Here is a 22,712-nt window from a genome sequence, read left to right on the forward strand (position 1 = left end):
CACTTTTGATCTAAATTATATGTAGGTTGCCCATGGAATGTGGACCTCTCTTTTCGTTTAACTTCTCCTTTTACAGGTTTTGTTGGAAAAGGTTGCTTGTTAGTGACCGTTGAAAAGCTTCACATAAGCTGAATGCAAGAAACGCACGTGGTCACAGCCTTGGAGAAAGGAAGCCATCCCACATACCCTATCACAAACCATCCTGGACATATTTCCTGTGGTACCCAGGGAACTGTGGGCAAGGTCAGTGAAAGGTCTGCTCTATTGCCCACGGCAGCAGGGGCCAGAAGAAACCCGGCAAGTCACATTTGTTGTGTGCTCCAAAGAAAACTAAATGCATGAATAGGATCTCTAGGGGAAGGGGCATGGTGGAGCTGTTAAAAGAACAGCACTATTAGAAACCGAAAAGTCTTGAATTTGAATCTTGGCTCCAGCATTTGCTAGATGTGAAGACCTGGGTAAACTGCTCAACCTCAGAGTCTGTTTACTCCTACGTCAAGTTCAATAGGAACATGGAAGCTACAAAGTGGTTGTGGAGATTGAAGGTACACAAGCCTGGCAAAACGCCAGAGTGGGGAGTATGCTCTCCCCTCCCCACCCCCACCCCTGCCCTACCGCTTTGCAGATACTTTTCTGGAGAAGAAATTCCTCTGACCCACTTCCATAATCCATTCCAGCTCCTACAAATTAAGAATTCTCTCTTTAATTTGAATACATTTTCCAGCCATTTAAATTGTTCTCATGATGTTCTGTTCTCAAAGGAAATTAAAATATATCTCCAGTTATCTCTCTGTGTGTGCTGCTCCCAAATTCTCCATGTCTTAGAGACAAATGGTAAAAGACCTTGGGATTTGGATAGGATCTAAGAAGACATCAAGAACAAATGGCATATACGTGTCTGAGAAACTTGAACTCCCCTTCACATTTTTCCTTATTTACCCATTATTCAGACAGAAGATGGACATTTTGTGACACTAGATCCAACCAATAGGAAACAGAAAAAGAAAATATAGTTAAATAAGAATTTCCCAGAATGTCCTGTTTCTGACATAGCTATAACATAATTTCTAAAATTTTCTCTCTAAATATTAGCAATTTTCTGGAATATCCCCATTAGCACTGGTTTAGGAGAATCTAGTTATCTGCTTACTACTGGTAACGAGACACCGAAAACGGATGAAATCTAGATTTACAGTCAGACTGAACAAGACTGGTTTATAGGCTGCTATCATTTACATCTAACAATGAATCAAACAGCTGGCATGTTTTCTTGCTAATATGCAAATTCTGTCTTTTTAAAGTCATTTTTTATCCACCACTCTCTTCCCTTCTATTTTGAAAGTGTGGATTTAAATTCACAAGAAACTGGATGCTTCCTTTGTATTTTTGTTCCATCTACAAAATCATAACAGCAGTTGGAATTATAACTACTGAACTGTCATGTTGATTCTGAGCAGAAATCTCTCAAGAACTAGATCTTTTGATAACATCATTCTCAGTCCCCTCTGACATGAAAATGTACTGTTTTATATACGCTGGAAGATGAGAGGGAGAGAAAAAGCACAACCCCTGGAAAGTCAGTAGAAGCACAATCTAGAATGACACTTCTTTCCTTTTCTTTCCCTATCCACAGAATGCCCTCGGGCTCTTTCCTTCAGTTTCTATTAATGCCAGCCCAGCCTCTTAGGATCTCTCATGTGTCTCGTGGCTTAGAGCCCCTTGAAATTGTAAGCCCAACATTGATAAGGACAGGAAAAGCACTTCCTTTATAACAGGGAAGAAGGCCAAGGAGGTTGGTTTACAGGATGCCCCCTGTCTAAGAGAAGCTCCATTCTGTGCGCTAGGATGAAAATAGGCCACCGTGTGGCTCTGCCTAAAGTAGGACAGCCTAGGATAATGTTTTTATTACATACAAAAAAGAGTTCCTCTGTCCTGCTTGGCTCTACCTGAAAATCAAAGATAAAACAATCTCTCTCCTTACCTGAAGTTGTTGGAACTCACAAATAAGTTTGTTGGGCCTGACACACTAACTGAATGCAATTTTCCTAAGAAAATTTAGCCACAAAAATATCTAAAGCTAAGACAGTAAAACTATATACAGCACTGTAGTCAGGTTCACAAATAATTTTTTAATCACTCAAAATATATTGAATACATACACAGGAAGAGAAGGCTACAGTCTTAAATTTGGGAAAGTTGTAAATTATTATGAAAACGACATTTCTGTATGATAATATGCAGCAATTAGTAGCATTCTTTGGTGCGTCTAAACATTTGCTGTTAAGATGCTTTTAAAGCAAAGTAATCATTTTCAAACAAAAGCCTAATAAGAAGCCCTCAATGCAGAGAACAGAGAAGAGGTTTAATTAAAGATATTTTATAAAATCTAGGGGCAGCTGGGTGGCTCGGTTAAGCGTCCAACTTCACCTCCGGTCATGACCTCATGGTTCATGAGTTTAAGCCCCGCATCAGGCTCTTTGCTGTCAGTGCGGAGCCTGCTTCGGATCCTCGTCCTCCTCTCTGCCCTTACCCCCGTGCACTCTCTGTCTCAAAAATAAACATTTAAAAAAATCTCTGCTAAAAAAAATGTTTTACATGGGCACCTGGGTGGCTCAGTCAGTTGTGTCCATCTTCAGCTCAGGTCATGCATGATCTCATGGTTTGTGGGTTCAATCCCCACATCAGGCTCTGTGCTGACAGCTCAGAGTCTGGAACCTGCTTCAGATTGTCTGTCTCCCTCTCTCTCTGCCCCTCCCCCACGCTCACACATGCGCGCTCTCTCTCTCTCTCTCTCTCTCTCTCAAAAATAAATAAACATTAATTTTTTCAATAAATAACAATAGTTTACAAAATCTAATTTTCTACCAAATTTTCTCACTATAAAATTGATTAATGAGAATAACAAGGTTATTTGTATTTATAGCATTATAGATCTTATCTGTTTCAGCATTCATATTAGGTCTTTATTTTCTTTTGGGGTGCACAGTGCTGAAAAATGCCCAATTAATACAGACATGTAGTTTCAAAGAATACTATTTAATGTTTTACCTTGTGTCAAGATATTCTTCAATTAAATGTAGATGATGGTACAAGCTTTATTCAAAGTACATACAAAATCATTCAACCAGGCAACAAAAGTTAATGCCCTGCAGGGCTTCTATGTGCTAACCTTTTGTACTTCTTCACAGTTTTACACAGTTTATAATTGGTCATTTTAAAACTATTATGTTTATGGTTTAAACACAATTTAAAATGTTATTTCCTTTACTTTGCCTATAAATGTAAATCGCTTGTCTACATCACACTCAAAAATTACTTTGGCTTTAATAAAATAGTCAACTCTAATTTCAGTTACATGCCTGTCTCATTATACATCCTTCTAATTCCCTAGATTTGAGGCACTGTGGCCCTGTTGCAGGCCCATTCTTGGCCCTCACCAGGCAATGTCCACTCAGTCTTGGCTGCTGGTCTAAGAATGAGTCCTTCTTAGGTCTTAATGGTATCCATCCTTTTTCCGCTCTATTTTTCTTTTAGGAGTCACTCCTCTTGGGAGACATGATGAGGATATATAGTGAGGGCATCTGCAAAAATATTTTTAAATCATTCCGTCCTTAGGGTGCCTGGCTGGCTCAGTGGGAAGAGCATGTGACTCTAGATCTCAGGGTCATGAGTTTGAGCCCCATGTTGGGTGTAGAGATTACTAAAAAAAAAAATCCTTAAAAAAGTTAAATACATAAATAAATAGCTCCCTCCTCAATCTATTCAACCAAGTCCTTTTTGGTTAAAGGTGCACCTGTCTTAGAGCCTCCTAGTCAGGGAACGCCAGTTCTTCACAGCTGGTTTGGCTCAACATGTCATCTTTTTAAAATGTCATGCATGCAACATAATTTGGAGATCCATCTATACTCAAAGCCTGAATCACTAATCCAATTAGTGGAGGACACCTGCCAGGGGTTCCTTCTGAGAGTAAACCCTTCTTTCCTGTGTCTAACCAAGGAAATAAATGCCTGTGAGGAGCTGTCAAAAAATTCCAGTTAAGAGCCAAGCCACCAGTGCCCCCTTGAATAAATAAAATTAGCTACCTTCCCCAGGAGATTCTGATTCACTTCCTTGGAGTGAATCACCATATTCCCCACTACTGGCCAAAAAGATCCCATAGAGCTTTAGTTTCTATAGTTTGTATTACAAAAACAATAGGGTTGTTTTCCCTTCTGAGTAAAAAAAGTTAAAACACTGATCAATATTTTTTTCAAATACCTACCCCTTCGCCTGATCCCACAGAGAGAGAAAACACACCCTTCCCAGCACAGCCACGGCCTCCTACAATGACTCACCTAACTGAAGTACCAGTGATCAAACCATAACATGATAAGGAGTGGGACTGAAACTGACCATTGTAATTCTGACTACATGTCTATCTCTTTACCACATGTCCTGTCCTTCTGGTTCCTTACATTTGAGGCACTGTCATCAACAACATATGACCCAGCAGCAGGCTTGGCACCACCCTTGACCTTTGTCAGCCAACATCAACTCAGTCTTAGCTGCTGGCCTTGCTTTAATCCTCTATCCAAGTTCCTCCAAAACTCAAGTCTTGCCTTGTGAGAGTGAACTCAGGGATTGCTGTCTGATTCCCAAAGCCCCATCTGCAAATCTCAGTCTCTGCTTCTTGCTGTCAGGTTCCTGATACTCACCAACCTTAGCCTACTGTCCTCTTGCTCTCTACCTACCACTGGATAGGATTCCTGTTCCTGCTCCCCTCTATCCAGAGCCTGGGCCTAGTGCTAACTGTCTTGCCTGGGTCTTCAGCTGTCAACTCTAGCTGGGACTTTTCTACTCTAGCCAATAGGCCACTCACTGGTGGGTCTCCACTCCTGGAGGCAATCACTTGAAAGGGCTCTTAAGAAGTCAAACCTGTAAGACCGCCTTAAATAAGAGATAAAAAGGGGCTGCCTACATTAACCTTCACCATGGCTGTCACAGATACTAAGAAGGGGCTGCTAGGTAAAGGTGGTAAGACATTACCCTCTGCAAATAAAGAAGCTATACATGTGCAAAGTTAGAACTAAACTGTGGGTCCCAGAAAGGAGTGGAAGTGATGAGTACAGCAACTACTAAAGGCCTGCAAATTCACATGTGCAACAAACATTGTCTATACACTAAGGAAACCAAAGCTGTCTTCATAATGAAAAAAAATAATAATACTGACTCACCATGCTGATACATAGTGGATAATGGATATTGAAAGAAATGGGCAAAAAGCTAAGTCGGGCAAAACAGAAGCTTGGAATTTACAGACTGGATTGCTAATTGGTTTTTCAATTGTATTTTTATCGGTTTTGTTCTCCCATGGCATTTATCAAGTTCCAGTGGTCTCTGCTATGTTAATGGAACCAAAAGAGGGTATCACCTTACATTGCCCCTTAAGTCACAGGATAAAAAAAAGATCATTTGTGTCTCCATGAGGCAAGGTGGTGTGGCTAAGAAACACGAAGGGAAGGAGCCTCATGGGAAAGGTGAAATTGGGAGGAAAAGAGTTAGGGCCTCAGGGTGTCCTTCAAGAGAATCTCCTTGGAGGTTCTACTTTCTGTCTTATTATTTTAAAAAGCAGCTTTCCCTTCACATCCGCCTAATCTCTGGGTCCTCAGTCTTCCTACTCTGGCAAATCCTGCCAGCAACCAATTGAGTCTAAGAGCGAATCAGTGGTGGGGTGTGGCAGGAGGCAGTGTAAATAGATGGGGAGATGTGATCTGGATCAGACACAGGCTCAGTCATGAGTCTGTTGTACTATTTCTAACGTGGTCTTGGGTGATAACTTCTCTTTCTCTATACTCTAACATACAGAAGAATATACAACCTTTTTCTTAAAGTTATTGTAAGGATTAAAAGAGGTAAGGGGTAGAGGGGCACCTGGGTGGCTCAGTTGGTTAAGCATCTGACTTTGGCTCAGGTCATGATCTCATTGTTCACGAGTTTGAGCCCCGCATCAGGCTCTGTGTTGACAGCGCAGAGCCTAGAGCCTGTTTCAGACTCTGTGTCTCCCTCTCTCTCTGCCCTTACCCCTCTCTCATTCTCTGACTCTCTGTCTCTCAAAAATAAATAAAACATTTTTAAAAATTAAAAAAAAAAGAGGTAAGGGATAGAAAGTGCCTTTGAATGTATCTAGCACATAGCACGAACAAAAATCACTGATTGCAATTATTTCCCATATGCAAACATTTTCCAGGCAAGTTGTGCTATTCTGTGCAAAAATCAACTTCACTGAATTGGCACCCTATTGGTAAGGAAGGAAATTTCTGGAAAATGATAGTATACTCTCTTCTGTCATGTTCTTCCATTTGAAACCAGCTCCTCCCAATGATCTCATATTGCCATCAATGTAATTTGAGAAAATGAAACTTGCTAGCAGCCCATATTCCAAAATGATGCCCCATAATTCCCCTCAGAGGAAGATATAATTCAACATTTTTAGGGTCCTACTGTGTGTTTGGTACAGCCTTAGGCCACTGTGAGGAATAATGATAAGATAGTCACTCCCTCAAAAGAGGAATTCAGTCTAGAGAAAGAAAGAGACAAATGCCAGCTGATTGTGACATCTCATAAAATGGTTGCAGATTATAACAGCTGTACTGAGAAAATTCAACAAGAACCTGAGGGAGAAGGAGATTGGTTCTGTCCTTTGGGAACAGAGGAGATTAAAACAGAAAGGTTCCTTTTCCTTCGGAACTTGCAATGAGTAAGTGAAATGGAAACAGAAAAAATAAGCTTAAGTAAAAATACGTGCCACATAGCAATGGATAGTCTAAGGGATAGTAGCAGAAGAAAGTGATTAACTTCAACCAGAGTTACATGAAACTCCCAGTTATTTCAGTGGACTTCCGCCTGCATGAAGGAAAGAACACTGGTCTCATGGCTTAGGGCCTATGAATAATGTAGTTAAAGTAAGAAGGAGAGGTGTGTTATTCATACCCCCCAAAACAGAGCTCGTGGATATGCATCTCATTTATCAAAGAGAATTGGATTGGCCTTAATGCTACTGGCAAAAAAAAAAAAAAAAAAAAAAAAAAATAGATGACACATTTATTCTACTTAAAATACAGGTGGGATTATTTTATATGAAATAAAAAGCAAACTAAAAGTACCAAAAAATATAGTACATCAGAATAAGTGATGGACCTACATCATAAAGAGCCTAAACTGAAAATACTCCACATTACCTTGGGACAACTGGTTTACAAGGAACAAATCTATTCACTTTTTAAAGGACAGATGCACTACATACACAATATGAGATTCTGTTCCTGTGACATTTTACAGACTTTTAAATCACCTGGTCTGGAAGTCAAAAGTTTTTTTCTAATATTTTGAGTGTTTCCCTTCTCTATAATAAACAGCATATCTGCCTGTCCCTTGCCATATACCTTACTTTCAAACTCTGTGAGACCTGGCAGGTCTGAGAAACCTGCACTGGGTCCTGTACTGATGAGAAGCTTCAAACTGACAATCACAAACCTGGATGAGATGAATGAGGTGCTGTGGACTCTTCCAGATCCTGCAGCTTGCGCTGTTTTTACACTTGCCTGGGACCCTCCTCTGCTTTATTATAATCTGCTTTCAATGTTTAAGCACTGTTCCAGGTCTTTTCTCTTTCTGATTGATTGCTTCTTTTGTCAGTTCTAATTAATGATGCATGAGGGTGTTTAAAACTGTTTCCATAACGCTTTCTCAGTCTTCATCACCCAGAAAGTAAAATGCAACCACTTTATGGAATATGACCTTAATTAACCCAAGTGATCTCATATCAATCACAATTTTCTTCAGACTGTCCACGTGAGGACATTTCCAGTAATTTACTGCTTTTGGAAACCTACACACTCCCTTAGACTCTATTCTAGTTGGTCTTTACAAACCCCCACGCACCTGCATCTCTGAAAATATATAACATGTCTGGTGGCAGGAACTTCGAAAGTAGAGTCAAGTGTATGAGACACAAGTCCAAGACAATAGGAACCAATACCTCAGCTCAGAAGAGCAGATGGCAGAATGGTTTTATCTCCAATACCCTCTAATACCTGAAACAAGTCTAAAGATAAAAGCCAGAGAACATGTCACCAATTCCATTGGGCCCATCCACCATGAAATCTGCAATTCCTGAGCTTAGCTGTACACTTGTTTTGCAACAACTGTGATTTATCAAAAAAGAAGCCAAACAGCCGAAACACCTAAGCCTCTAATATGTAGGCAATCACTTCTCATCAGGAATGAATCTTCTGGGAAATAACTACATGTCTCCCAGAGGCATAGGCAATGATTCAGCAAACTAAAGAAGCCAGAAAAGCAATATTAAGAAAGCAAAAAATCATTAGAAACTCAGGGAGAAATATAATTTTGCATGGTACTTACCTAAGCAATTTAAAGGCCCCGAAAGGTAATTACCATAAAGTACTGTTAGAACAAAGAAACAAACACACCCAGTCTTGAAAAGGTATGGTCCTGAAGATTACTTTAAAACAACAGCAATGACAACCACCACCACCACCAACACAAACAAACAAACAAATAAAACACATCAGGGTTATTTTGTCAATTGCCCTAATTGGATATGACCATCCAAATTTTAATTTTCACGGAATCAAAATTGGCATCCACCTTGGGGGTAGGGGTTCATTGTTCAAAATACACTAGGAACCATATAGGTTTGACAGATAACATCTTTTCATTTTTCTTATGTTCTTGAATATTTCTTTTAAAAATGACTTGTTATTTCCTCTGGCATTTAACTTAGACTGACTGGAGTTTTTAGGGCTTTCTGAAGGGTAGTGTTCAGATTTTAATCCACTGAGTTACCTATTTGTATTATTTTATACCTGTATGTAATTTATACTCTCACTAATATTTTGAAGTGTCTAAGTAGTTAAGGGGGTGATGAGAGAAAATGTTTTAGTTCTCCTGATTTTGAAAGTATTACAACTCCCCAAAAAACATACCTCAGAGTCCTTGTTGCCCATAATCCTAATAATTTATTTTATTTTCATATTTTCCATGTAAAGATGCCAACAAGACAATACAAAACTTATAGTAAGTTTGAGTGTAGATGAACAAAATTATTGCTAAGCCTTATTAAAATAGAACGATGGCATAATACTCTGAAAAAATGGTATATGGCTTTATAATTATAATACAATAGAGGTTTTTGAGTGACAACAGATTTTAGAATTATTCTGGTCAAATATTCCCATTTTACAAAGACTTATGCTCAGAAAAGTTGTGACTTTTAATTAATGACTGGTCAGAAGCAAGGACATGATCTGAGCATGGGTCATAGAAATGCCAATGTTTGCCCATTTTTAACTATGTACAAATCTACCCTGAATGGTCCCTCCCTAGCATCACATCCTATCAGTCTGCTAACATTTTATTAAAATGAACATCCTGGTTTCTAACCCATTCCCTCATGGGACAAGCATTCTTTTCCTGATACCAAATCTGAAGGAAGAAACCTAAACAACAATCAACGAATGCTACTTCTTTATACTGACAAATAATTAAAATTAAAATAACACGTGTTCATAATCCTTCACACTTATTAAGATAGTCACCATAAAAATAGCTGGATCAAAATGATAATTTCAGTGCATAGACTGATGGTTAATGGATAGGAATGTCCAAACATCTGTTATGGAGAATTTCACATGCTGATGTTGTAGACACATCAGCAAAGTGGAGACAATAAAGAAACACAAACAAAGACAATAAAAAAACAAAAAAATCTGTTGGCCTAGACGGGTCCAATAACCCATTTGTTTAGTGAACTCTGTGTACATAAGACATACTTGGGTAAACCGCTTAGTCTAGGTGTATGTCTGAACTCCAACATCACATCAAAAGTCACAGCAAAATTGTCCTCAGGAAAAGGCTATCAGTGACTTGAGAACAAGTTAATAACAGGGCAAATATAACTATTATTTAAGTGGCTCCATATCAGCACAAGTATTTGAAATGACTCCCCTGCAAGCTCAAATTGGGCAAGGTCAAGAATCATGCAATCAAATATCAATTCACACATTTCAATCCTGACAGAGTAAAGAGATTGAAGTGAAAATAACCTCTTCTCACAGTATTCACCCTCTGTCCTCACCAAGCCAGTCCCAGCTGCCTAGCTCCAGATGGAAGAGAAAGGGGAGGTTCTTTAGAACATTGCTCAGATGTGAAAGAAGCACTTGGTGGTTTGGGTGCCCAAGAGAACCAAAGAAAGAACAGTGGAAGTACAAGTTTAGGGATATGCAATTGGATTGTGCTTCCTTCGAGAAAGAAACTAGAAGAAGCAAGAGATTTATGACATTATTTAACAAGGAGGGACAAAATGGGAAGATTTGGTCAAGGGCTGGCAGAAATCAGTGGCTTTCCATGACTAAAAGGCCAGGTTTCTAGATTCTAAGTTAGTCTGTTGATGAACAACAACAAAAACACCACAAGGGTTGATATGCATGCACATATCCCAACGGTCAAAGGATAGGACTCATTTTAATGAAGCCCTTATTTCTTGCAAGAAAGTCTCCATAATATTCTGATTCTCTATAGGTAATCTAGTCTAAGGTTCTTTGTAACAGTATCCCAGAGTGTAAAAGTATGCATGCTGAGATCTCTTCCTTAAAAATGCTACTGCCCTACTGACATTAACCATCTAAGTAAGCATTTCCACCTGCTTAAAGAGTTTTCAGAAAAGACTTCTATCTGTCACCATTTTTATCTTGTTCTTCCCTCTTTTCCTACAATACTCTCAACGTGGTCTGACCAATCAAGAAAAAATTTAGCTTTTTAAAAAAGGTGACAGTTACATCTGTTACTTCCTTATTGGCTTTATAATCCATCTACAAGATAAACTCAGTAGCTCTCTACCTTGGATGCACAATACAATCACCAGGGGAGGTTTTTAAACACACCAAGACCTGGGCCTCACCCCCAGAGATTCTGCCTTAATTGGTTGGAGTGGTGTCCAGATATTGGCATTTTTTGTCTTCCCAGATACCCACCATGTGATTCAAATGTGTAACCAAAGCTGAAAACTTCTGTCCTACATTTTTCCCTGAGGTTCAATAGCTAAGAAATTTCTCTCTTCTTTTGGACTTGTTCCATAGATTTTCTTGAATCTTACATTAATCCCTATGAGGATTCATCTCTTTGATCTACTTTTCCAGATCTTATTACAATATTTTTTTGTCAAGAAGAACACTGTCTACATTTTATCCTAGCCACTGACAAAAATAGTGGCTAGGTCAAGGCCCAAGACAGAACCCTGTGGCATGACTTTATAAAATTCCCTGTCATCTTTAGATAGGATTATTCAACTATGTGCCATTTTTTGTCTTCCTTAAATTTCTCCATCTTTCTCTTAAGAGTATCAAGAGTGATCTTAACAAACAGACTGAAATCTCCTGATCTACTGGGCTAGCAAGCTGTCAAAGGAGAAGTTAAGGAAATTCTGACAGGACAGAACTAATCCAGTTCACTCTCAGCTGTAATAGTTTTATAATTTTGCTTTAAAAAAAAAAAACCCAAATACCCAAGAACTTTCCAGATTTGAAACAGTTGACTGGAAAATACTTGCAAAGAAACAAATTTTTATGAACCTAAATTTAATGAACCTAATAAACTCAACTCTTCCTCCCCTAAAAAGATTTTGTATTTGTTTGAAAGAGAGAAGTTCTCCGTGTATATAATACTCCATGGGGAGTGATGGTTTCATTCCATCAAAAAGACATTTTACTTCTTTGCTGGGGAACTAAAGATTCCTTTTTCTTTGCCAAGAAATGCACTCCACTATAACTTTAAAATGATCCAGAAACACAGAGATTAGCAGTGCTTGACATGGAGAATTTATCCCCACATTGCATTAAACTTTGCACCTCCCATGTGGGGACTCTAGGTACTGACATTAAGGAAGAAAACAGCTAAAAGTCTACTGAGAGATGATAATGCTACAGGTTGAGTGTGCTAATTGGTGCTTTTGTCATCATTCATTAGAAAAACTTACATGATGGAACTACTCAAGAGGTGAGCACAATATGAATTACTTACTCAGGAAAGAAAAATTCTATATATGAAGTTACTGAGAGTTTTTTCCCTTCAGCTTTTACATCTTTATAAACATTTTTGTTCATCTCTTGCTTTGATATGTGGTGTTTCAAATAAATGGTTTTTCCTTAAGTAATTTTTCTGGAAACCAGATAATAATGGACAAATAAATAACCTGTTAATTCTTCCAAAATTTCTGCCATTTCTGTCAGATTCATAAAGTTCTGTTTTACGAAGACAGGGAGATACGCAGTCTTCTCTAAAACACCTTAAACATTATCTAACTAAAAGTGGTCCCATGTGTACAACACCCTCACATGATGTGGAACTACTATTTGCCAATGTCTTTGTTTCTCTCCTTTAGCATATGAAGACGGAACACTTTTGCTTGATTTCTTATCTTCAAAAACTTATTATGCTTGACTCTACTTGCTATTCCCCAATGGCAATTGCCTCATGGCAAAAATTCAAAGTTGAAACACAGATGTCACTTATAATTTGGATGCAATATGTAGAACTAATTTTATGCCCACAATACTTAAAAATACAAAATCTCCACCCTAAAACATTAAAAAAAATGTAATGCTTATAAGAATATTTTCTTCACCTGCTACAGTTCTTTCTCTATCTAGAAATCAATGAGCCACACCCTACATCTGTTGGGCTCTCCAAAGCAAATGGTACAGAGCTCTATGTTATTTTCTTACCATGTTTACATGGTACACTAGATTATCATGAGAAGTTCTTAATTTCCTACTGTGATCCATACCAGAATTTTACTAGTGAGTTACAAAATTCCAGGAAGCATTTGAAGGAGTGTATCCCTTGAGTATAATAAGGGTATAATTGAGTATAATAACTTGGAATTTCTGGAGTCTAGGTGGACCATGAAAATTCCCATACACCTGCACAAAATTGCAGGGCAATGTTTATGGTCTCCAATTTACTTGGGATAACATAAATCCACATTTACCTATTCAGTGTCCAGCGAAACATATTCCCAATTAGTCATCAAGTATTGTGTCTACAGGGTAGAAAACTGTTGAGTGCAGAAGAAGGAAAAAACATTGCTCTAAGAGAATTTGGGGATATAATTAAACTCAAATGAGCAAAGGAGTGGGATCAGAGGGAGAAAAAGAAACCAGGTTGCTTCTGTCCCCTTAGCTAAACATTTCAGGATTCTTCTGTTAGAAAGCAGGAATATCTCTTCTCAGATGAACTCTGGAAATTTGGAATTCAGTAGTGAAACTTGACAAAACGCTCTACAGCAATGGAAAGGTATTTCATTTGGAAGAGTCCAGATGTGTAAGTTTAAGCTATTTTTGTGACTATGTTAAAATTCAAATGCTAAATAGAGCTGAAAGTGACCCTAGAGACCATTTCATCTGAGTCCTTGTTCTACAGAGGCATTAAGTCACAATTCAGGCCTGACAGTGGCAGAAATGGAAGTTGATTCTAGCCAAGAGCTCTTTTGCCCCTCCATCACGCTGAGGGGCAGGTCATTCACGCTTTGAGCACTTCTATAATTATGTAAGAATATATGGGTCCATTTATGTATAAGGTAAAGCTAACAGAGGCAGACTGAATTTGTTCAGGTAAGGTCTTTGATCAAGAAGGCATCAAAATTGTCTTCTAATTATGGAAGGGCTACTTTCTGGTGGAGGCAGTCGATTGTTTCTCTTCAGTTGAATTCTTTTGGCTCAAGATAAGAGAGGTCTTTCTAATGATGAAAAGCCAAAGAAGGAGACATTTGTTGAGCCTTCACACTCTGTGCCAAAACCACCCTAACCACTTCACATATGTTGCCTTAATCTCCACAACACTGGTGAAATGGGCTGTATTATTCCATTGTAAAGATCTGAGAATCCTCATCCACTGTTGATAGGAATATAAAATGGTGCATTTGCTTTGGAAAAGTCTGAGCATTCCTCAAAAAGTTCAACATAGACTTATGTTATATAGCTGGTAGTTGTTATCACATGACCTAGCCATCCTACTCCTACCCAAAATAATCGAAAACTTGTCCACACAAAACTTGTTCACAGCAGTATTATTTTCAAGAGGTGGAAAGAACCCCAAATATCCACCAACTGATGAGTGGGTAAACAAATGTAGTACGGACCTCAAATGAGATATTATTCAGCCATTTAAAGAATGAAATACTGATACATACTGTAACATGGGATGACACCTGAAAGCATTATGCTAAGTAAAAGAAGCCAGTCACAGAGGCCACAGAATCTATGATCCTACTTACGTGAAGCATCCAAAACAAAAAAATCTTCAGTCAGAAATTAGATCAGTAGTTGCCTAGGGGAACCATCATTAGATATGTAAAAAAAGTATGGCTCCATTCCTTATAAAAGATTTCAAAAGTAACTGCCAAACAAGTGTGTGTTACATTTAAATATCAATTAGCAATGAACTTATGTTTAGTCATATAACTTGGCATTATTAATCTTCATGAGAATTTTCCACCTAAATATTTATAAGAAACATTTAAAACACTCTCAATTTTTGCATAACTTGAATAAAAATAGTTCAATTATTTTATATTATTTTTTAAACCAGAAGGATTTCCCAGCAGATCATGTAAAATATCTACATATATTTTTGTTTCCTCATAGCAGAGAACATGTAAAGGAACAGAAAACCAGTCTGGAAACAAAAAACAAACAGTAACTTTATTTCTTGGTATTTTTATAGGCTATTAGTCCATAAATTGGGGGAAACTAAAAAATATAGTGTTGTAAATCAATGAGATAAACTAACTGAATTCACATATTACACAATGTTGAGACTAGACAAAATTAAAACAATTGTAGATAAATGAGGAATATGCAAAAAATTTCTGTATATCTGTAATCCAACACCATATGTACTTAAAATGGATATTTCTCATAAGGTTGTAGAGAAACAGTGAATTAAGCAAAACGGATTTTATATATCCTATTTCTGAAAGAAAAAGGAATAGCAACAATTTAGCTGTACTCATTTAAGTATGGGTATCTACTCCACAAATGTGCATTCAAGTAAAACAGCAAAACCTTATTAAACCTCTCTCTCATCCTTTTCCAGTGGTCCCCTAATGAATTTCTTGCTTCCTATGATTATCAGTTCACCCACAAGGATATTCTAGCCCAGTTTTAAATCCCAGCCCTGTCACTTGTTAGCTCGGTGAACTTTGGCAGATTTATTTTCCTTTCAAAATGGAGCTGATGATAAAGCTAATGTTAAGGGGAGAATAAATAAATATCATGGCTCAACTAAAGCACTCCAAGAGACTATACCAGTGAATGCTGGTTATATCATTTGTTGTTATATGCCATACAATCATTAACGAATAATGCTAAAATGAAACTCTAAGACAGTGTTATCTTGATCAATACTGTTTTTTAATGTTTCCTTGTGGCAATCATCCTATATACTCACACTGAACATGAGACAATCATAGTATTTCTTTTACAATTGTGTACTTTTGGTACATTTAAAACTGGCTATATTTAAAAACTGGCTATAAACACATTATCAGTGAGTCACATCCTTTCATTTACCATATTGAAAGAAAGTCTGTGCCAATGTAACCAATTCTCTCACCTCATCAATGGTGACATGTATATGGAACAGGAACATCCTAGGCATTGAGCTTTACAAGCTAGATTGAATAGTCACAGATAAATTCTATGATAACCTATTTATTCGTATGGAATTTCTTTCCCCAAGCTCTTCACTTTAGACTCAGTGACACAGAAAAGCCAATGGGGACCAGAATCAGAGTTGAATACTATTTTCCATGTGTAGATAAGGATATATTTATAATAATCACCCACATTAATATGCAAAGTACTTTGGGTTTTCTTGAATTTACAAGTCAAAAAAAAAAAATCACAGAAAGGGTGGGCTAGTAAGCATTTGAGCATCGAAAAATGTACGATATCACAGCGGAAATATGCATTTTATAGCTCAGTGTTGTTTAATTGAATAGGAATTAGTCAGTTTGGGTAACTGTAAGCCTCAGCTGTTCATTTATACAATTGCACAGTAGGAGAGCTATGTTTGATAAGTTAAGTAATCATGACAATAAATAAACCACAATGATTTCTTGCAAGTCAATATTTTCTTCTACCATGCAGTATTTCACATTTTCCAATAGTATCAATGAAGTATCATGATTATGCAATTTCACAGCCATTAAAAAAAATCCAGCAATTCAATGTTTCCTAATATAAGGCTAGCCAACATTGAATTTGTTGATTTAATAAGGACAAATACACGTTTTAGGAAATTCGAAAGTCAGACCGCTGGAAGGCATCAACCATGTGGCCAGCTAGTGGCAAGCACCTGACAAAAGCTGATGCCTACTGGGTGTCAGTACCCTAACCCCTGTTCTCCACTGAAGTCCTAACCTGAAGTGAGAGCAGTGAAGAGCCGTGTGGACCAATGATTGAAAGTGGAAGATAATGTGACAGCACAGTGATGGAATCCAATATATATATATATATATATATATATATATATATATATATATATATATATATAAAAAGCAAAACACAAACACCTAGTCTCTATCCCCAAAAGAAACATAGCCAAGAGTTTTTGTGTATAGTTCTTTAAAAAAAAAAAGGACTAGGGGCGCCTGGGTGGCGCAGTCGGTTAAGCGTCCGACTTCAGCCAGGTCACGATCTCGCGGTCCGTGAGTTCGAGCCCCGCGTCAGGCTCTGGGCTGATGGCTCGGAGCCTGGAGCCTGTTTCCGATTCTGTGTCTCCCTCTCTCTCTGCCCCTCCCCCGTTCATGCTCTGTCTCTCTCTGTCCCAAAAATAAATAAAAAACGTTGAAAAAAAAAATTAAAAAAAAAAAAAGGACTATACACACACAGACTTAAGTGTTGTGTATAAGTGTGTGTCTTTATGTATATTTGTGTTATTTCTTTTTGAGGGAGAGAAAGAGAGACAAAGCACAAGTGGGGGAGGGACAGAGAGAGAGGGAGATACAGAATCCTAAGCAGGCTCCAGGCTCTGAGCTGTCAGCACAGAGCTCCATGCGGGGCTCAAACTTGTGAACCATGAGATCATGACCTGAGCCGAAGTCAAACCTTTAACTGACTGAGCCACCCAGGTGCCTCTTGTGTTATTACTTTTAAATAAAAGGTTATCATTCTACATGAGCCACTTGGCACCTTGCTTTTATCCTCTTACTATTATATGCTAGAAATTTTCCCCTGCAGATATATTAATAATTTTCAATGGCTGCCTGGTACTCAGTTGCATAGATGTAAATTTAATACCTTATAGGTAGACAGAGCTGAAATGCCTAGCCTTGTACATTATGTTAGGGATTTCTTTCCATAAGGATGTTCACTGGATAAGTTCCTGACAGTTTAATTATTTGATCAAAAGCTATATACACTTTATTGAAAAAATTGCCTACTGCCTCCCAAGGGTATTAGAATAACTGAAAACTCCCATCGATAGTATAAGAAACTACCAATTTCCTTATACTTTGTTTCAGATACATCAAAATAGATTTTTTTCTTACGGCCTGACAACAGGTTACATTTCTGAAATACTGCACAAGAAAAACATATCTGAATAAGCCAGCTGAGATGGAAATTTGGCTTTCATTGAACGGTGCCATCCCTGGGTAATGGAGCTTGCCCGCACCGCTGTTAAAGGCTCTCGAGAGAAGAGTTACAAAAAGTAGCCAAAAGCAGATTAATAATAATATTAATATTTGATAAGAAGTCATTATCAGTGAAAGTCTTTGTACTCTCAGGATTTATTTCAGAGAAATTTAATAGAAAAAGTTTTAGAGAAGGAGTTTTTATCAGATCAAGTGGCTTCCAATTCAGCATTTCGAGTCATGCTTATGATAGATGTCAAACTTAGAAAGAGGTCTTTAGAGGTTCAAGGCAGAAACTACTTGAACTATCTTCAAGCCGACACACATAGGTAAACACCACTGCAGTCTTCTATAATTATTGAAGCATGCTAAAATCTCAGTATAGCACTTTGGTATTAATGGTCTTTATGCTATTATTTGAGACCAACTCAAGACAAAGGAAAATATCCATTGGTTATTTATACCACCACATTCATTTTTCCAATAACAACCCAACCTCCAATCCCAACCTAAAACAAATATATGATTTCATAAATAAATAGAAACAATCATAAAAAATATTGTAGTGCTAAGTAACTTACCATAGTCATCAGGAGAATTTAAGAGAACCCTAGTGTGTTGGGATACAGATTTCCATGGGTAGATACGTTCAGTAAATGCTTCACTTAATGAAGCTAAAGAAGGGGTGTCTTTCTCTTAAAGATTTCATAAGTTCTGAGAGCCTGCAAGAGTGAGATATACTTGGACCATTCTGCAAACTTATTAGGTCAATGAATTTTCTCCCCTTAAAATACTCATGCACTGTTACTTTCAAGAGAGATTGAGTCATACAGCTGCAAACTTCTTGAGGATGAGACTGTATCTTACACTTGCTCTACTGCTCACACATCCCTTGGCACATGGTAGAAACTCAGAAATAAATTGGTGAATGAATAATTCATCATTATAAAGAAAACTGAGGTTTTAAATTTACTCCACATCTGTAAAATCATAATATTCATTTCTGGTGAGAGCATTCTCTCTTCCACATTGTGTACACAAAGCTTCTAGAAAGCAACTTGAAAATGTTGATAATGGGAGCAACAACCACTTACCAGGCCTGCAACATACCTTCCATAGTGAGAGTGTCCCACCATCTCCTGCTGTAATGTAGGTATTATTTAATATTATTATTTAATGTTTAAGTAATAGGGTACACAACTGACAATATTTTCTGCACAACTGAGGAATATTTAATGATACCAATGAATGCTCACAATATAGCAAATAAAAAGCAGAATACAAAACTGAACATAAAACATGAGTCCCATTTTGCAATACTCACAAACATGTCTATACACACCCACAGACAACCACACTCTTACCTGAATGGAAAAAAAATCTGGAAGGAAATGCCTAAAAGGGTGATTTTGTGTGTGTGTGTGTGTGTGTGTGTGTTTAAGTGATGGGATTGATACTGCTTTTCTCTTTATATGTCTATTTTTTACATTATTACAAATAATTACATTAAAAGCCTACATTTACACATTTTATAAAGAAAAACTAGGATACAAATCTACTTTCCAATGCTTCAGAATTTCCAGATGCCTCAGTATTCTTTGTCTATATGTTAATTCCATATTCAAACACAAAAATATAACTTCAGGGTTTTGTATTTATTAAAATGGCTCAAAAAATATTGAAGCAGTAATGCTCTCATCTCAAATGTGACTCTATGTTCAGAATAGCAAAAAGGGTATGAGCATGAAGGTCCTTTCAAGAAAGGGCACCACTCTCTCCCTGTTTTCACATGGGAACACCAGGTGATGGATGTCACTGAATAAATGCCTTTCATGGCTTCTTAACCTCAAGCACACATGCTGGTGGTGAGGAGACTGGGGTGTAAACACCCAAGGAAAAACGTGGACATCTTCCTGGAGTGCCTGTTTAATCTAGGAAGGAGTGGGTGGTGATGCCGCAGCATATTATCTTTCTATCAAAACAACTGCTGACTTAGGATAGAATGCCAAGCTTATACAAACCTCTAACATAAAAGAATGATTTCCAAAACTTCCCAAGGAATTTAAAGCTTGCTACAGTTTTGGACACATATGAACTCACTGCCCTTTACAGTTTTTCAAAAAGTCCAGGTAGCACAGGAAAGGGAAAAGAATATACACCCAGAAAGGATGGAGAGAAACTAACTTCTGTATGGAGACTGTTCTCTCCATCCCCCATTCACAGACTGCATTCTAATGCCAGCGAGGAGGGCCAAAATGTCTCCAGACTGCTGATGTCACTCTGAAGAGAGGACAGCCAGCGACAGTGGGCTAAAGATGGCTTTGCTTCACCCCATAAGCAGGAGGGTGACAGAAGCAGCAGGGTCATCAAACGAAAACCTCAGGGATGTGCAACAGAAGAGTGAGACTGGATGATTTCAGGATCTGTGAGTTCACACTTTGGTCTCCAACAATTATGACCTTGCAAAGAACTTAGACCTGAATTTTTCTTTTGATTAAAACAGAATATGACTTCATGGGGATGTAAAGTACAACATAGGGAATATAGTCAATAATACTGTAATAACTAAGTGGTAACAGTTGATAACTATACTTAATCATGGTGAGCATATGGTAATGCACCTAATTGTCCAATCACTATATTGTACACTTGAAATTGATATAAGCTGTAAAAAAACAAACAGTTGAATGAATAAAGAAATAAGACCTAAGGAGAAACTCTTTTCTTAGGAAACGGGGATTTTCCAGCATAAATCTAAAATCTAATTTTTATGTATGCAATTATACTGTTTTTAAAATATTCCATGCTTATTTTGAAAGAAAGACATGCATGTCTCTGTGTGTAAATACTTCTTTAGCACATATACTACTATGTGATTAGTAGTTATTTGAACATAGGAGTTTGTGGGAGACACTTATTTTCTTTATATTTTTCTACATTTAATTTTTTTCTATAAGGTTTTTATATCTAAAACATGCGAAAGAGAATTTGGCTATTTAATTTATCTACCTATCTATCTACCTATCTACACACACACACACACACACACACACACACACACACACACACTATTTAAAAAGTCTTTTGTAGGGGCGCCTGGGTGGCTCAGTCGGTTAAGCGGCCGACTTCGGCTCAGGTCATGATCTCGCGGTCCGTGAGTTCGAGCCCCGCGTCGGGCTCTGTGCTGACAGCTCAGAGCCTGGAGCCTGTTTCTGATTCTGTGTCTCCCTCTCTCTCTGACCCTCCCCCGTTCTTGCTCTGTCTCTTTCTGTCTCAAAAATAAATAAACGTTAAAAAAATTTTAAATAAATAAATAAAATAAAATAAGTCTTTTGTTAAATAACCCCAAACCATTATTGCCTTACTTACAGAAATGTGCCATTCAGAAGCTACCACACAAATCTAATCAGAAATTAAAATAAAAGATTCATAAAACTTGTTGGCAGCAATGATTCATTTGGAAGGACTCATTTGGAAGTGCTGAACGAAAATGAAAACTTGGACACAAATTTTAACCTCTTCCTCATAAAAGCAAATGGACCCCACTAATAACCGTATCTACTGACCATACTCCTTATCAGAAAAACACACATGGATTAAACCATGACAAGACAAGCTTTCCCATCTCTCCATTTCATATAAATCTAAGTTGAAAACAATTGCACTGCACCTATGGTTACCACTTTTAGATAAGAGTTGTGTTTCCTGTTTACTGGTGTTAGTTAGCTGTGTCCATAAAGTGTGGCTTCAGTTTGTCACATCAGCTATACAGACATAGTTTAATCCTATTTCAGAATTCACAACAGAACTCATCTTACCCATTTTAAGAGAGAAAGTGTACACATTTTCTGAGTCTAAATGTATCTGGAAACTGTTTTCAAAAAGGAGGCCATACAGTTTAATTTTGAAATAGTGTATCATCTCCGTAAGCCCTGTTTATAACGCTTAGAATGATCTTTTTCTCCTCAAAAATGAGAAAAATATTAGCAAATGATTGTCACTCCCAATTACACATGGATGTGTCTTTAAAGTCAGAGAGCCGGTCTCAAAGACTCTGGCCACCTCCCAGCAACGCATCTGTCCATCTTGCTGCCACATTTACTCTGGTCTCATGACATGAAATTGCTTTTTTAAAAAACTCTGGTTCTGTAGGAGCCAAGAAGCACTGAAGACACACACAGCATGCCAACAGATATTCTAGCTCAAACCAAAAGCAGCAGCTTTGAAAGTAAGCATTTATAATCCCAAACACAGGGACTGTGCAGAGGAAAAAAAAACAGGATGATGTTTTAAAGTCTAAAGGAAAACAAAGGTCTTAGGGACACAAAGCGCAGGTGAATTCAGAGCAACAAGTCCATGCACACTCATAAAGCACAGCAGAAAATGTAAAGTGTTACAGGGCTACCACACCTACAAGAACAGGAAGATAGTGAATGCTGGTGCCAGAATGCTCACTTGACTTTAAACTCTCGTGAGAAAAATGATCAAAATGACTGAGAAAAGAGATAAGCAAAAAAGATGGTAGAATCATTCTGAAAACCATTTAGAGAACTCTAAGTGCACACCCCCGTTCTTTCCATAGTACAAGATTAAGAAAGAGGTTGAAAATGGACAAGTCGAAGGGACATTTTCATGCAATCTATAGTTATCCCACAAAAAGGACATCCCAGAATAATATGAAGGCAAGTTGTAAAGTTTAAAATTCATACTTGATAATTCTGTAGGAAATCAACTATCATTACCCACTAAGATTTCCTTTTATTGAGAAAAGAAATAGCAGTCTGCATTTGGGGAAAGAGATTGGGGATGAATAATGAATTCATTCTTCCCCCAAGAAAGTAGTTTCTCTCCTGTGCAATAACATATGCAGGAAATTTTCCAAACAGTCCATCTGTAGAAGAGCCAACACAACACTTTTAGCAAATGAACCTGGGTAGGTCATTAGCCTGAGCCAATGGGGTTCTTTTCATAGTCCTATTAAAAGTTCAAATTCAAAAGTTTACAAAATTGCCATTTT

This window comes from Panthera uncia, chromosome D2 (genome assembly GCF_023721935.1).
Source record: "Panthera uncia isolate 11264 chromosome D2, Puncia_PCG_1.0, whole genome shotgun sequence".
Classification (NCBI taxonomy): domain Eukaryota; kingdom Metazoa; phylum Chordata; class Mammalia; order Carnivora; family Felidae; genus Panthera; species Panthera uncia.